Source organism: Uloborus diversus, chromosome 1 (assembly GCF_026930045.1).
Source record: "Uloborus diversus isolate 005 chromosome 1, Udiv.v.3.1, whole genome shotgun sequence".
Classification (NCBI taxonomy): Eukaryota; Metazoa; Arthropoda; class Arachnida; order Araneae; family Uloboridae; genus Uloborus; species Uloborus diversus.
Genome location: NC_072731.1, coordinates 208,469,213 through 208,486,273, shown reverse-complemented (window position 1 = coordinate 208,486,273; position 17,061 = coordinate 208,469,213). Strand labels below are relative to the sequence as shown.

Here is a 17,061-nt window from a genome sequence, read left to right as displayed (position 1 = left end):
GGATGACAAATGGTTATTTAAAAAGAACTGGGAAGCCAATTTACAATGTTTTATACGAAGCCGTCGTCGAGGGGTGTGTAGATTTTTTAACAGATAGCAAAGCAAGATTTTTAAAAATAAAATTAATGAATAAAATACTGCAACTACGTTTGAACGATCTCTCCTCACTCTCTCGCAATAAAGCGTGCGTATTATCCAAACTCTAAATAACAGAACTGTCCAATTATGCAAATATCAATTAACTGAATCATCCAATTATCCAAAAGACCAATTAACGAGAAAATATCTAATTATATGGACATACTATTTCTCACACCTTCCCATTTTACGCATGAAACGGGACATGAAAAATCGAGTACAGTTCTCCGCTGTGTTCGAAACAAAGATCCGAAGATATGAGGGAAACAAGGTTAAAACATCTAAATTTGAACACTCTAACCATAGTTTGGATAAAGTGTGAAGGAAAATCGTACAAGTATTTTGAAATCTATCTATTCACTGCTAAGTTTAGTTCAAACAATAGCAATAGTCAGCAATAAAAAAATATATATTTCAACGGTTTTCCTGCAATGAGATGAGAAGCATCTCTGAAGTTGCTTGTTCGAATTAGAGCTGGTAAAGACATGTTTGTCCTAGGATCAGAAGCGGATACAGAGTAACATTTTAGGGGGGAGGGGGGAGGGGTCATGCTGAAAAATATTGAGTTTAGGGTACAAAACATTTCTGGAACTGCTTGGGCGTCAATAAAAAGCATCAAATCAGTCAGCAATAAGGCGCCTAGTAGGGCATAAACTTTAATAATTAATTTCAGAAGCAATGAAAAGAAGTATTTCAAATATTCTTAAACAACAAAGTAATAAATTACAGAAAACACTTACATTTCAATCATTATTTGTACACAATGTGTAATAATATATTCGCATGATCTTCTACATCTATCCATCTTGAGTGCAATTATTAAGTTATGATCACATATAATAATTATGGATGCATAATATTTCAGTTTAGCGGGTCATGACCCCCATGACCCTCCCCTTGTATCCGCCCCCGCCTATTACGTCCTTGAATTACCTCGAATTTTGAAAGGATAATGCAAGTGACATAACTATAGAAATAAGAACATTGTACACTATAGAGGACGGAAATGTTGATAAAAAAGAATTGTGGAAATCTGATGGCGCAAATGAAAAAGAAGAAAAGCATATACTGCTGTGAGTAGGTAAAGGGCAATAACTGCTAATTTTTCATTTTTTGTCATCTATTGTACGTTAGTTTTATTGTACTTGCTTATTTGGTTTCCGCTGAAAAACAAGTCTAATTCCAACATTTTCCTATTGTTAGCATTAAATCCAAAACGCGTTTCTTCAAATATCCCGAAAACTAATTTCTGCAGATCCTGCCGTTTACCTGCGTACGACAGTACATTTAGTAGGCATGAAAGCAAACTGGAAAGGTGTGTCTGAGTGCTCTTCAGTCAGGTTTGCAGTCAAACTAAATGTGTCAGGTTTCGAGTGATTCTTTTCCAATATAACACAAACAATGTTTCAATTTCTGTAGATTGTTTTTCATTTATTCCAGATGAATTGAAAGTCGTAAGCAACAAAAGCCAAAAATCTACCCTCGCAATAATCCATCCGATAAACCAGCATGTAATAATGCGTTGAGATACATATTTATTCGTATTTCTTTATTGCATTTGCCAAACTCAAGTCTCGTAAGGTGCAGCATAACAATGCAAAACGACAAGTTTTTTTTTTTTTTAATAAAATTGCATACAAATGATTTGTCGTTGACGTGTCCACCTATGTATATAAATAAAACAAAGAATAGGGGAGGGTGGTCCAAAGCGGGTAGGCCTTCGTATGCCCCCGTATGGTGTGTCAGCGGCGATGCATACGTATGTCGTATTTACCCGAACACCCCGAGTTTTAATCAGTCCCAGAGGAGCAGCAGTAAAGCGGCATGGTGCAACAAGGCTTAAAATTTTAAAAAAAAAAAAAAAATTGTGACTTGTGATTCGTCGAAGACCAGCTTATTTTTTTGATTGTCAATAATATTACGTTATTCTTACACCATCCACCTACAAACTACGATGGTCTTTCCGGTTTTTTTTTTTTCAATTATTAATTCAAGGTTATAATTATTGAAATAAAAAACGTGCTTTTGGGCAAAGCGGGTATAGGATTTAATCATGCATTTATTTATAATTTCTTGACATATGTGCTGACTTAGATTTTCTATTTCAATTGGATAAGTATAACTTTTGGGTTTCATCTCCTTGACAGATTGAACTTCTTTTTCAATTTGCAGATACGACAACGCAAGAAAGTTTTACAGCACTAAGAGAGCGCCCATGACAGTGGTAGGAGTCAATCGCCGATCTCCGGCACATGAAGCGAGGCTCCTACCACAGAGACAAAGAGGTCCCCATGCAAATTATTTTCAAACTATTATAAATTTTTGTTGCAAATTTCTCATCCTCATATAAATAATAGCCGTTGATCGAGTAACGCGCGTTTCAACAATGAAACTCGCGCCACGGCATGATAATTTGATAATATGTTTCGGTAATGTTTAACATGCAGGGAAAGGCTTTATAAAGACAAGGCTGAACTCGATCCGGTAACTTAACTGTTTTACTGGTATGTCATTTTTGGATCGTGAGAAAACGAAAAAGTGGACAAGAATTAAAGTCGTTTTTTTTCGGGCCATTAATGGTTCTAAATCAACCATTTATGAACGACATGATCTCTTAACTGAACGTTCACCGTGTGACTTATCATACGGTAGCAAAAAACTGATCATTCAAAATCCATCTTGATCGCAAGAAGCTGTCCCTTCAAAAACTGAACACTGTTTAGAATATTTACTTTTAAATTTGCGATTTTATGTTAATTTATCCATGTCTCCCTCTACTTCTTCACAATAAATATATACATGAATTTTAGAAGCATATTCCCGCAAAACGAACTCTAATTCAACAAGAAAATCTTGGGGTAGTATTATCCTCATACAAATGATAATTTTTCGTGACTGATGTCCGTACTCTGATGGGCATTTTCACGGGACCATTGACGTTTGTTCGAAACTGTTGTCATTCGGTGTTTAGAGGACTCCTCCCTTCCTTCCCCCAAAAAATTAATTCGGAGCGCACCGGACCACTGGGTGCAATTTTTCTTGAATATTATTGTTAAAAGTCGTTTACCTTTTCAGAACAATTCAACTAATGCAACTTAAAATGCAAATCAGATGCACTGCGAGGAAATAAATAGCCAAATATAGTAGCAGCGTAGCCACAAGCAAGAACCGCGATGGCTCACTTTAACTAAGGCTTTCCACTTAACGTTGAAAGATTCTCCTATTTTTCACGACTCCCTTCGCAGTGTTTCATATTTTTCATCAGTACAGCAAATAGAAATTCAGAAGAAGATGAGAAAGAAAAGAAAGAAATGCAAGAGCCTGGCACTCATCCATCACAAGGATCGCCAAATCGATTCTCCCATGGTCGCCAAGGAAGTAAAAGAATGATCGATATGAGCAGCGGCGTTAGCGCCAAAGGGAAATGGTTCACTGTAAGTAGTTTATTAACCAAGTATAAAAGTTTCATTTCCATTCGCCGCAAGGCATTGATGGTTCAGGTAAATTGTGCAGCGAAACGATTAAATGAACCATTATAATTTGGGAAATTTCCTGAGTACCGTTTTGTTTGTTTGAATAGACTGCATTCTATTCTTTGGTTTTAACGGCATCGGAAGCCGGTAGATTCGCTGAGTAATACCCATAGAATTTCAAAAATGCTTGCATATAAAAGTAAGAACAAACAATCAGATCTACCCTGAAATATTCCCTGAATTATTCACGAAAGCATTGTGTGTCTTATTAGGAATCTCATTACAATGTCAGTTCTAAGCACAGGCATAAAATAGGGAGAGGAACACGGGTATATTTTTTCCTTTTAAACATTAGAGGTTCAACTTGGGTCTTAGGCTTCAACTCTTCCACAGATATTGGAATATTTTCTTCACTTACTGAGTTCTTTATTTAATAACTATAGTTGAAGCAAACCTAACCTGGCAATATTGTGAGGGTTAGGCAGATCCTAATTATGGCGTTGTGACGCTGTCAGGTTAGGTTTTCCCCAACTATAGATTATTTTTCTCACTTGTTTCAACTCAATAAACTAATAACATTGAGGCATTTTCAACAGTTGAGGTAAATCTAACCTGGAAGCATTGTGAAGGCTACGCAGATCCTAATTATAGCATAGCGACGTTACCAGGTTAGGTTTGCCCCAACTATACTTTTTTTTTTTTGACCAACAAAAGAAAATCTATTTAAAAATTGAAATTCTTTTTCAACTTAAATCTTTTGCAGAAAAAAAAAATAAGAGATTCCTTTAAAATAATAATAATAATAAACAAATAAATGATTTTTTTTCTAAACAAAGAGCACAAACAAGTTTTTATTAAAAAAGGCTATTTATTTTATTTTGTTATAGTCTTATTATTAAGAACCTGAAAAAAATTAATTTTAACTAGATTCTAATTTTTATACAAAAAGGAAAAAAAGTAAGGGTTTTTTTTTTCCTGAACTAAGCCTTTTCAGCTCGAGTTTTTCTTTTAAGATCAGGGATCATTCATTTATGAATTCAATTCCGTTATCAAAATACTTCCACCAAACAAAATAAATTTGAAATTTTTAATGCAAAAATGGATTCGCTTTTTGGGGAAATGTAGGAACTTTTAAAGGTCTGAAAATATTTCTGAAGAAATGATTACTTAAGCACTGTCAGAGCTTGTCACAATTTCACTTCAACTAGAGCTTACTCCAAAACTAAATTGTTATCCACGACGATCATAGGAAGCTCCTAGAAATTGCAATGGCCACACGAACTATCGAATGTTTGGTAAAGGAAATTAAAAGTATCTAACGATTACGTCTCACGCAAAACGAGGTGGATGCTGTGCTTAGTGGGGTGCACCGCCGATTCATCATCCCTAAATCTCCACAGCTGGGAACACCTTCCGGAAAAGGGAGAACGGGGAATTTTTTCCGAGTTAAGCTGATAGGAATGCTAATGGTACAGTGCACGCGAATGGCCGAACTTATGCAACATCACGTACTTCGAGTGTGTTTTGGGTCAAGGTTCGTGAGCGAGAGATTCTTTCTTTCTCTCTTTCCAGTTTTTCCCCTGACCACAGGAGGGTTTCTCTTTTAAAAATTTCTTCTTAGCCGTTATTTATCCAGATTTATTTGAAAAAAAAATTATAAAGCTTTCTAAAATTTTTCCACAAACTTTAAACAACCTTGTAGTTAATTTGCGAGAGTACACCTTATAAAGATACAACTGGAAGTTTCATTGTATTCCTCCTCTTGTGATGACTTCGCTAAATTTTAACGTTTAAAACTTAAGAAAGATAATTCTTCAAAATTTTCAGACATAATACAGAACTATTTTTTTGGAACATAGCTAAAAACAGTTATAAATGCACATTAAAAGAACAATCGAAATTGAAATGCTTGAACTCCACGTGTCATATTCAGATCAGGATTTGGGGCCCCCGTCTCAGTGAATTTGGGGGGGGGGGGGGGGTTGTCTACAGCAGAACTATGTTAACATTTAACACGTACATTTTTGTATCCCCTTCAGGATTCTTGTGGTCGTGAGGGTCCCTCGCAGTTTCGACATGGTAAATCTACCACTGGTTTGAATAAATTTAAGAAATTATGTATATCATGTACATGTTCATACTTATGTTGTAACGTCAAGCATATATTTACATTGTTACAGCCTTTCAATACTGACTGCCTGGCTTATCATTTGGACGGGATATAAGACCAAGCGCGATGGGACTAAGTCGACGTTTTGTTTTATCATTTCACAGAAGGCCATGGGTTACCTTTGCAACAACTCTTTGTTTTGCTAAAGAAAATCAGCGTTGGAAATCCTAGAGTAAGAAGAAGAGAACCTCGAGTATGCAAGTTATCTTACAAATGAAGTTATTCTGTTGAAAGCATCGCAATAGGAAATTACTGTCCGACCACGGATTGCATGGAATTTTCAAACGTCCAGATGAGACGAATCTATCTGAATGAGAGGGAAAAGTAAAAATTTGATGCGCGTATTCCGCTCATTTGAATGAGACTGCTTCTGCAAAAGCTGACATCGCTAAAAAATAATAGATTTGTCCATTTCCGGCTGTAAAACGGATGTTTGTTTTTCCATACAATCCGTGGTCAGACAGTAGCTATCAAAATTTCTCTATTTTGAAGATGTTAACGTGCCTCACGCAATGGCGGATTAATAGGTTTGGGGCCTCGTCGTATAGTATTTTTAGGGGCCCTTTAGAGATGAATAGAGCTGCGTAAAATATTTTCACATGCCCTTTGGGACTTCTCACGTCGTGGAAGCCCCTGGTAATTACGACGTTTGCGACATGGTTAATTGGTCACTGGCTGCAAATTAAAAATTCAGGAAAAATTTAAAGTAAATATTACTGTAAAATGGAGTGCTTACAGTACGAAGAAAAATTTACAACACATCATACTCGAAAAAGATAACGATCGCATTCTTATTATTATTATCATCATTAATATTTGCAAAATTAATCATGTTAAACTTTTCAATTCCGCTTCCTAAAATGATGTGCAATCGACAGCAGGGGGTACACAGCAGCATCAAGGATTACAACATAAACAATAGTAAAAAATAAGAAATCACAACGCATAAATTGCGGATTACTTGCAGACACTTTTCGGGGTTGCAAGGGGTTGGTTTTCAATGCAAAATAAGTGAGCTTATGGATGAAAAGTTTTCAACCATAAACTCACTTATTTTGCACTGAAAAGTGGGTTCCTTGAAACCCTGAAAAACATGTCTGCAGTAATCTGCAATTTTGTGCAACTTATACGTTGTAATTTCTTATTTTTACTTTTCAGGCACAAAGGTAATGTTTTATTCAACTTTAACATTAATAATGCCCAGAGCGTTCGCAAGCTGGTTTTAAAATCCTGCTATGCGTGGAGCTCTATTCGTTATTTCATGTTCGAAAATATTAAGCGAATCATAAACACTGCATCATGAGGTTTATCACTAAAAAGTGAAGATAGAAGCCAAAATTTATGAATGTGAAATATGAGCCTATCGCTTAATCGCTTATTCCTGCTCCTCATCTTCACACTACCTCTAATGACAGCCATCCCTCAAGTGCTCGAAACTGCCAACCGTAATAGCCCTAAAACGGGCAACTCGAAATTACGTAGCCGGCATAAAGTACCGAACATAGCAAACATTAATTTAGTGGAGGAAATTAAAACTGTCTAATGATTACGTATCACGCAAGGTGCTCTGAGAGAGATGCATCGATTTATCATCTTTAAAAGGTATCGATTAATCATCTCAAGTTATTTCTTGGCAAAGAGAAATTCATGTTGAATTTGAAAGAGTTCAAATCTGTGTTAGATGCTATATGGTTGGCTATATGAAGGGCCCGGGAAGGTCGAATTTGCCTGGAGAAAGCTAACATTTTGAGTCTGTCCCATTCAGTAGCGTAACTATGGGGTCTAGCGCTCCTGGCGAATTAAAGAAATTGCGCTTCCTCCCTCAGGGTTACCCACATGGGAAGTTAACAAAAGCCATTGTGACCAAAAAAAAAAAATTTTTTTTTTTGGAACATTTTGATTTGTTGATTTGACAAATAGGAGGCAGCATTGTAATTTTTTTCTTATTTTCTTTTTTAGAATTGTTTTCAATGACGCCCAAATTTTCTTCTCAGTAGATATTACGTATGTAGTTCTAGCTATTTTTCTTACGATTTATTTTTTTAATTACTATTTTCTTTAAAGCGTTTTTCGAATTCTATGATCAAAAAAAAAACCTAATTTTTTTTAAAAAAATCAGTTGGAATGCCGCCCCCTGGCGAGAGTCACTCCTGCCACCCCCTAGTTACGATACTGGTTCCATTCTTGAAACCTCAACTTACATACACACAGCTAGAACACAAAATTTGACTTCTAATCCAGTGGTTATAAAAACGTCTAAAAATTTAAGTCAATTCGAGAAACGAGGAAGTGATGTGTTTTTGAACCTGTTAGAAAACGATTATATTGAGTAGTTAGTTCCCTGAAAATACAATACATACCTGGTAATAGAGTTCATGTTTACTAATCCAGTGAAACGGTGAAAGTGTTGGCGGATGTACAGGTTTTGGGGCCCGTCAGAATGCATTTTGGGGGAGCCCTTTGTGTATCATAGAACTATGTAAAACTTTTATCATGTGAATTTTTGAATCCTCTTCTGGGCCCTTATGGCCGTGGGGGCCGCGTGCGATTGCCAGGTGGTAAATTGAATAGAAGATAGAAAACGAAGGATGGCTTGACTCGATCGAAAAAGACTCATAGCAAAGATAAATGAAAGGAATTTGCTATGGATAGAGTCAGCGTAAAAAGCCTTGGCTTGCAACAGGCTGTAGTAAAGCTTGACCACGGAGAGATGGTGCGTGAACTCGAAGCGGAAACGAACCAATTCATTTTGAAATAGGTGGAATCAGCGAGAAAGCGAGATTTGACTGCTTGAGTGTTCTCGCTGATTCTACTTCTTAAAAAATGAAGAGGTCCGTTCTCGCTTCCAGTTCCCCCGCCATCAAGCTTTACCGAGAAGGAAGATGATGATGGTTGAGTTTCAACTACTAATTTGATGAAAGTTGAGATGATTGTCCCAGAAGCTACTGTAAGAAAAGTGGAAATAAATGGTCACAAAGGCTCTTTAAGAAACGACGATGAAGCATCATGGAGGCTGCTTTGACCAAGAAGGTTAGCTGTAGCAACCGTTGGTTTGAGAAACGAGGAGAAAAATAAGTTGCTTTGAAAACGAAGGAGGTAAAACGTTTTCCTTTCACTCGAGATGAAAATCTAGCAAGGCTTGTACTGTAAAAATCCCCTCCCCCCCTCCCAGTCATCGTAGCCCGGAACAAAATATTTGAACACAAATAAATACCAGTTCCATACGTTGTGTTTTTAAAACACAACTAAATTTTACAATGAAAGAGAGAAAAGTTTTCCCCCTTTCACCCACTGTATGGACAAGTATGTCTTCAACGAAGCATCACAAAATGTATTCGGTATGTTATAATAAAACAGCATTGTGAATGCTGTTTTATTATAAAATTAGATATACTATAAGCACCATATGAGGGCACTCTACAATAGTTACGCGAAATCTTTTCATTCGTTCAATTTTCCGCCAAGACAGTGTTAGTTAAGAGAGCGGAAAATTCAAGAGCTAATGAAAGTTGATTCATTAAATTCAAACTTGGAGCAGAGAGTTCATACAAAATGCGAAGCATCTTAAGACGAGAAACTAATGATTGAGGCTCTTGATGAATGCTCGGTCGGGAGGGATCGATCGGCGAGGGTCAAGGTCCCGCCAGGCAGCGCCCTCTTCATTGTTTCCCCATTAATTGAGCGGATCGATTCGATTGGGCAATAGTCCCGGGGAAGAAGGATTTGAATACCGAAAAGGGTTGGAACGACCTCGATAAATTAGGATGGCTTGGCGGACAAAGGTTAAGCAGTTCCAATAGCAAACGGGGCAAAGTGCCGAGTAATTCACTAGTAATTGTGGGTGATAAATGGGGCCACGACTATCTTTTCGTATGAGGCTAGGAAGAAGTAAGAAGATTTTTTTGAAACTTGGAAAAATTAAATTCATTTCATTTTGAAAACGTACGTAGGTCTAAATGTTTCGAAAAATTCTATTATTTTTCATTGTTTTTGGCAACAATTAAAAACAACTACGTCACTTCCGTAGCACAAGGTTGCAGATAGGAATTTCAAAGCCCTCGCATAAAAAGTTTTACGTTAAACAAATCAAACAATGAACAGAACAGTGTTTGAAGTTTTTATTTTTTGGATTTTCAACTAGAAATGTGACTCGTTCAAATTTGCTTAATCTCCTTCACATCAGAGAAGGTATGGTAGCATGCACTGTGGTGATTATTTTTCCAAGGCGTGAAAATATTTCTTAGCCTTTTTATCAGGAGTGAAATTCATTTTGTCGGCGTGAAGTATACGAACATCATACAGTGGTTCATTGCATAAAAAAAAACTAACTTTCTAAGGCTGAAATGGAAGATTGCAGGGAGAGAAGATATGTGTATTATTTTGATTTTTAACATTTTGTATTTTTAAAAAAACATAATAATCATAATGATAATACTAATGATACTAACATTCAAATGTAATGCTTACAAATCCCAGTTGTCGCTCCCCCCCCCCCCTTAATATGATGTAAAACTTTGGTTCAAAAGCCTAAGAATATGCTTGACAAAATTTTTGAGACGTATCTCGAACTTTCAATGTGTGAAATACAGTCGAACCTCCATATATCGAACTTCCACATATCGAAATTTTCTATATATCGAAATCCCAGCAAATTTCTATGTTCATTGCATAGAAAAATTGTTTCTATATATCGAAAACATTTCTATATATCGATTTTTTTTTTCGAGACATTCGTAGATTTTTTTCCCTCTTTAGACTGTTTGTCTCGTGAAAAATGAAGGTTAGGGGAGAAAATTATGTTCACTAAAGGTTGCTACGAAACTCATAAGGAATCTGGGGTTGAAGGGTGTATAGATAGGTCGTTGTTTCGTTCTAGAATTCTTAAATTCCCTCAAGTTTATTTCAAATATCTTAGTTGTAACCATTAACATTGTAAAATCAGTTTCTAGTCATCCCTTTTGTCTATTAAATATCGTTCCTAGTCGTTTTAGCTGTAGTAAAAATCATTCAAGTTAAGTAGATTAATTTTTTACTTTTCTCTCGATTTGTCAAAACGAAAATCCTTTAATGTTGCGGATCAAGTTGAATTGACAAAGAATGAAGATGTACGAAGGCGCAAAAATGTAATTTCTGTTATTTTTTTAATTAACTTTCAATTAATCCGATGCTCGTATGAATTAGAAATTAGGTTTCATACACGAAAATTAGCTTTAATTTTAATGTTGTAGGAGATTTTTAGGATAAAATAAGATCTCTATATATCGAAATTTCTATATATCGAATTTTTTTCCGGCTACTTCGATATATGGAGGTCCGACTACGTTTATCTGGGGGCAATAAACATTTCTCTGACTGACATACTGAATGCTTCAAGTTTGAAATGCAAAGCCGCTGGCCTTTTAAATCTATCTCTTTTCAAAGCATCAGCTGCCATCTGCTCACCGTCTTTCAGCACCAGAATGCAATTCGAGTTCCCATGCACTAGGGACGGAGATGCTTTCGAAATATTGATGTCTTTACCATCGCCGTATTACGGTCAACATTCTTCTAACAGCGATAGTTCGTGTTCGATGTTTTTTCGGTATCTGTGTTGAACCAAGGAATATGAAAAAGAGGGAGGAGGGATGACTAGGTTCATAGAAATAGTTACGATAGTAACTACGTACTTCAAAAATCGATAATCGCGACATCTATCGTATTGGGAAGTTGTCTGAAGACGTACAGGAGAAAAGTTAGCCCTCAGAACCCGCAGCGTAAGCAAAATATACTCACACCTATAGTTGGAGCAAACCTGACCTAGCAGCGTCGTAATGCTGCGATTAGGGTCTGCGTAGCCTTCCGTATAAAATCCTCGATTAATTCCAAATTAATAAATACAGGCTGTGAATTCAATTTCCCTATCGAAGCATTTGTTATTGAACATCGAAGTTTACAAAATCGATATTTCACCATCGACGTTGCCTCTCTAGAGTGAAGCTTAATCACTCAAATATCTTTCGCATAAAAAATAACAACAATAACATGGCATATAACATGTACGCTCCTAGTACTAAAGGGTTAAACGACAAAGGAGCGAATTTGCACCAAAATTGTCGAAATATTAATTGTAACTACGCAACAAAAACGAACACTAATCATTCCAAAGTTAAACAGCATTTCTAAAAAAAAATATATTACTACAAATGTAACATTTTATTGCGTCAATTCTTACCTACATTGAATTAAGTTTTAAGAGAATTTAACACTGTAAAGCAATATTTCATCGAAATTTGACCAAAAGGGTGACACAGCAAGAAATAAGTACGCAACTAATAATTAACTTGAAAACAACAAATGAAAAGAAAAAAAAAAGCAAGCAATACTTCAAAACACCCAAATCCTTTCAAAACCGCATTCCATTACGTTCGACCGTTCCATTATGTTCCGGGGGAAGAAAAAGAAAAAAGAAAAACTTAGAAGAACATAAAAATTCCGTCAAAATACTGATAACAAACTAGTCACAAACTGATGAAGAAAAGAGTTTCGAAGATACTGAAAGAAGAAGAAAAAGGGAAGCCAGACTAAAAAAATAATAAACTTAGAATATTCTTATCTCCATTTCGAAAGGCATTCCTTCTTCTTTCTGCAGGTGGAAATCTCCGTTGCGGAATCAAATGCTGCATTTTAAAATTTTCCTTATAGGAGCGTCTCGGAATGAGGCTTTCCCCCTATTTTTTCCATTAAGGGCTTTTTATCTGTTTTTCGTGAAAGAGAATATTCTTCTACTTTTATTTTTTAGAAGTACATTTACTCGAAATACTAGCGGAACAAGAATTTAACTCAATGTGGTAGGGTATAACAACCCTGACATGTGTATAAAACACTATGCTAGGAATAGCAATGTGGATGTAAACCAAGGCTCCTGGGGGGGGGGGGGGCTCCATCCGCAACTCGGACTTGAAGGGAAAGGTTTAACAGAAAAAAACGTGCCCTCTGTTGATAAAATATTTGATTTTATAATAAAACTGGACTTTAAAAGAAAACACCGGGTGTTTGTAAAGTTTTGCACGGATAAAGAAAATTTGTAAAAAAATTTATTTGAGCTGTGTAACATGCATTTCTGAGAGTGTACAAATGATTTTATTTCCTTCAGTTTATCAATGATTCACAGTTATGGTGAGTTTTTTAAGCAAGTGCTCTTTATCTGCCATTTTTCGATCGGTGAACAGCATGCAATCCCGTACATAAGAAAATATTCGGATTAGAGTTGCTTAAATTGCGCACTCAGAAAAGCATGCTCAAATCTTACGAAATTTAAGTCGTATTTGAGGATATATATATATATTTTTTTTAATACTCCAAGTTAACCTTTTGTCAAATTGACGACAATTTCTTGTGATTTGAGCATGAGTTTCTGACCCAGAGAGGAAAACAAAAATCGTAAATGACGAAATTCGTTTTATTATTGAGGAGTCCTCAAAAGTGAGTGTTCTATTTCTGAGAGAGTTTAATTGCTAAAAACACTTCATAATTGTTTTTTATCAAATGCATACGAGTACAAGTTCATTAACTGTATACAAATCATGATTAAAATTTTACTCATTAAGAGTAAAGATCTAACCAAAAGTCTTGAAGAAAAAAAAAACATGCAGTAAATGGAGGATAAGTACCACAAAAATTTGACTGTAGATTTGCTACAAAATGTTTTGCCTAAACACATTCAGACATTTACTAAAAATATCTAATATTTCAACTCTAGAAAAGCGTATGATCATTATGTAGCACAAACCAGTTTGTTGCATATCGGTTCAACTGGAAATGGATGAATCACAGATCATTTATTTTGAACAGCGATTACTGCTAGTTTGAACACGATTATTACGTTAGCTCTTCCGTATTTGAATTTCGAAACGCTCTATCCACACCATTAGTTCACTGAGAAATCAGGGCCTCTACAAGATTATTGCTGTTGATGCTATGTTCTCGGTTTTATAGCTTTACGAACATAATAAGAAGACGCGTTTTATTTCAAATATTAAAGAAATCAATACGAAGTAAAACATGAAAACAATAATGCCTTTTATCTTTCTACCCTATCGAACAATACCATCATTCACCCGACAGATCAATAACTGCCAACAAGTAAAGTGAATCAAGTTTTAGTGTACAGCCTTTAATTATTCATACACCTATCAAAAACAACAACGAAAGTGTAGACGCCTAAAAACGAAGGATTACCTACAACTCGAATTAAGAGCGAGGGGGAAAAAAGCACGAACATTAATGAAACCAAAATGGCCGCTAACGCCCAAAGCATTTTCGATTCTAAGCACGCAGTGAAGTGAAGTGAAAGAGGGAAGCAGTCAATATTTCTTCGCCCTAGAAACATCGCACGAATAACGCGATAAAAAAAATATAAAAAAAAAAAAAACACGAACAAACATAACCCGAAATATGCAAAAGGAAAAAAAAGGAAAAATCAATTAGGAGCTAAATTACAGGGACATTTGTTACCACGGTGCGTCGCCATGTGAAAAATGGAAAGAACCATTGTGAGATGTTTTGATTTTAACACGGAGTCTTTTTTTTCTCTCTCAGTCTTTATTTTTACAACCTAATTTATAGCAGAGTTCCTAAGAAAGCGATACATTAATTAGGATTAACTAAATTAATGTCGCGGGGTGATTTTGGTAAAAGTTCGCTTTAATTAAAATGTTGAGCTCTAATGTTTTAACTCAATTTAAATATTGTTCAACAAAAAAATAAATATTAAACGATATGTGCTTGAAACGGTAGGAATAAATATAGCCTATTAATTAGTGCATTTTTTAAACCAGCTCACGACACCTTCTTGCATGTTTGGGGGGGGGGGGAGTGCGTGTGCGCGCGCGCGCGCCCCCATCATTTTTATACGGGGATAGATTACACATGGCAATCTGCGTAATTTTAGGGAGAAAAAAATTTCCAACACAATCTATTACGAAATTTTATCATTTTATCTGAAGTTTTTAAATGAATACATTCAAGTACTGAATTGCCACTGGAATTAAATTGCGTTTAGAATAAATTATATTAATTCTTTTCTTCAAAACTTTGTCAATTATTTTGTTAACATTAATCACTTCAAAAATGAAGTTAAAGTAACGATTATTTTATTAAAAAAGGAAAAAAATCAATTATAAAAGGCAATAAAATTTATACTACGTTTACGGATATTCGGATTAAAACAACGGTGTTCCTCCAATTTCGTCGTCTCCCCCCCGTCACGAAATCCCCCCCCCTCTTGTTTTTCACTTGCAATTCCACCTTTTGATATATATTTTAGGGGAGGGGTGGAAATTTTAAATGTTGGCGAAACTGGGGGCAAACTGTAGCAACAGAACGTTGAAAATAACTTTAAACAACGTGTTATATATTGTTTTACACAGATGAAACGTTCTACGTGATGTTAATATAACGGTTTAAAAATTTTTTTTTTATTTATTTTTTTCTGCAAGTAAAACTATTTGGTGCAAAATGAATGCTAAATTTCTGCGTATAAAGATATCTGTACACGCTAACCGTCAATAAGTATGAATCTTCTACAGCAATTGTATTGGAAATTCATCGCCCAGAAAGCCGAACAGATATTGATTAGTGAACAGGTTAGTGAACAGATGCAAACTATTTCCTCAAGCAATGCACGATATTAAAGCAGAGATATACAACGCAATTGACCAAATTGCACAATGAGCATGCGGCGCTAGTATCTCAGTCGCCCTAGTTTAAACTTCGGCATGTAATCCCATGAATCTTAGTGTGATTGCGAAGTGTTAGGTCAAATCTTAAATCTTTCTTGTCTTATTTTTATTTATTCAATATCATTTTACGTTTATTACTTCATGTGCTTTTATTTCTTTCATCTCTTTCTTTAATGAATCTGGACACTACATAATATTCCGAAGATTTCAGCGGTACCGTTTGTACCAGTTAACTTCTTGTTGTTCAGCTCACGATTTATTCTTTAAATAAATGCAATTATTTTATTAATCTGTGATATTAATGAACAATTTTTTTAGAGCATAAATTAATAAAATTTAAAAATAGGGGGGGGGGGGTACTGTATCTTTAAACGTGGAAAGAATACGCAATGCAATAGAGCCAGATTTTGAAATATGGCTCAGTTACATTGAAATAAGCTATTGATATATTGTTACTTTAATAATAATAAAAACACTAATTACAAATTTGAAACATATGAATAATATTAACAATCCAGATTCCCCATAACATTCTAACAAGGCCCACAGAGAACTTTTTCATTTTGCAATATTCTGCGAACAAGTAATAAATTTTGAATCAGGCGCAAAGCGAAGAGTACATTTCAAACGCAACGGGGGAGAAGCGATATGAAGACATACCGATATTTTTCTCCCAGTCTTATTTTCCTTCGGTTTCCAAACCGGCGTATTCCGATCAATACATAAAAAAATGGTTCAGTTTCTTTCTTTCGCTCTATCAAATTACAACTCCAAAGAAGAAACACGATGGGAAAACGCGAAAGCTAAAGAAAGAAAAATGGTAGCTCAAGGGGTTTTAGAACGAGAAAAACCATCGCTTTTTCTCCTGAATGCTTCTTGTTGAGAAGTAAAACATGTAAGGGCATTATTTTCTTTTCGGTATCTCGGGAAATAAAGGAGAAGTATTAAACTGTTTGCAGAAGTATTTGTTTCAGAGTAACAAGCATTGAACGACGACTTATTGCAGGAGAAGTTTGTTAGTGAGATGCTTTAAAGGAGCTGGTATGCTTATAGATGGCTAACGAGCTTAATACTTATAACAGAAATAAGCTTACATAAGGGGTGGAAAATTAAAAATACAGTTTTTAAAGCAAAAATCGCTCAGTACCACTTAACTGTTTTGTGGCGAAATAAACAAGTAATTAGCGTCAGCGACATTTTTGCAAAAAATTAAAAGGCATTTTAACCTTCGCCATTCAACTTTCTTTTACTGTATGCTCACATTGCGGTTGCAAAATTAAGTCAAGAGTTAAAACTTATGCATGGCAGCGCCCGTAGCTATAGTTGCGTTACGAGTACGAGCAATAATTACGTTGCCGAGGCAGCCCCAACAGTCGAGCACAGAGAGTTAAAGCATTTAACAAAAGGGCTATCAAAGCCCTCTCCCCTCGCCCCATCTTGGATTTTTGAGAGAGAACTTCTATTCTTGGGATTTTGTTTGAAATTCGAGTTTATTTTATTTTATTGATGAAAATGATTTTTGTTGAAAATTTTAACGGTTTAATATAATTTTTTTAAACCT

At 35.5% G+C, this 17,061-nt stretch overlaps 1 protein-coding gene across 1 annotated transcript in view; it reads right to left on the bottom strand.

Annotated features, from left to right (window-relative positions):
* The window catches only part of LOC129218411 (caskin-1-like), a gene marked incomplete in the record, with an annotated part of 129,453 nt that overhangs the window by 11,858 nt on the left and 100,534 nt on the right, over positions 1–17,061 (bottom strand).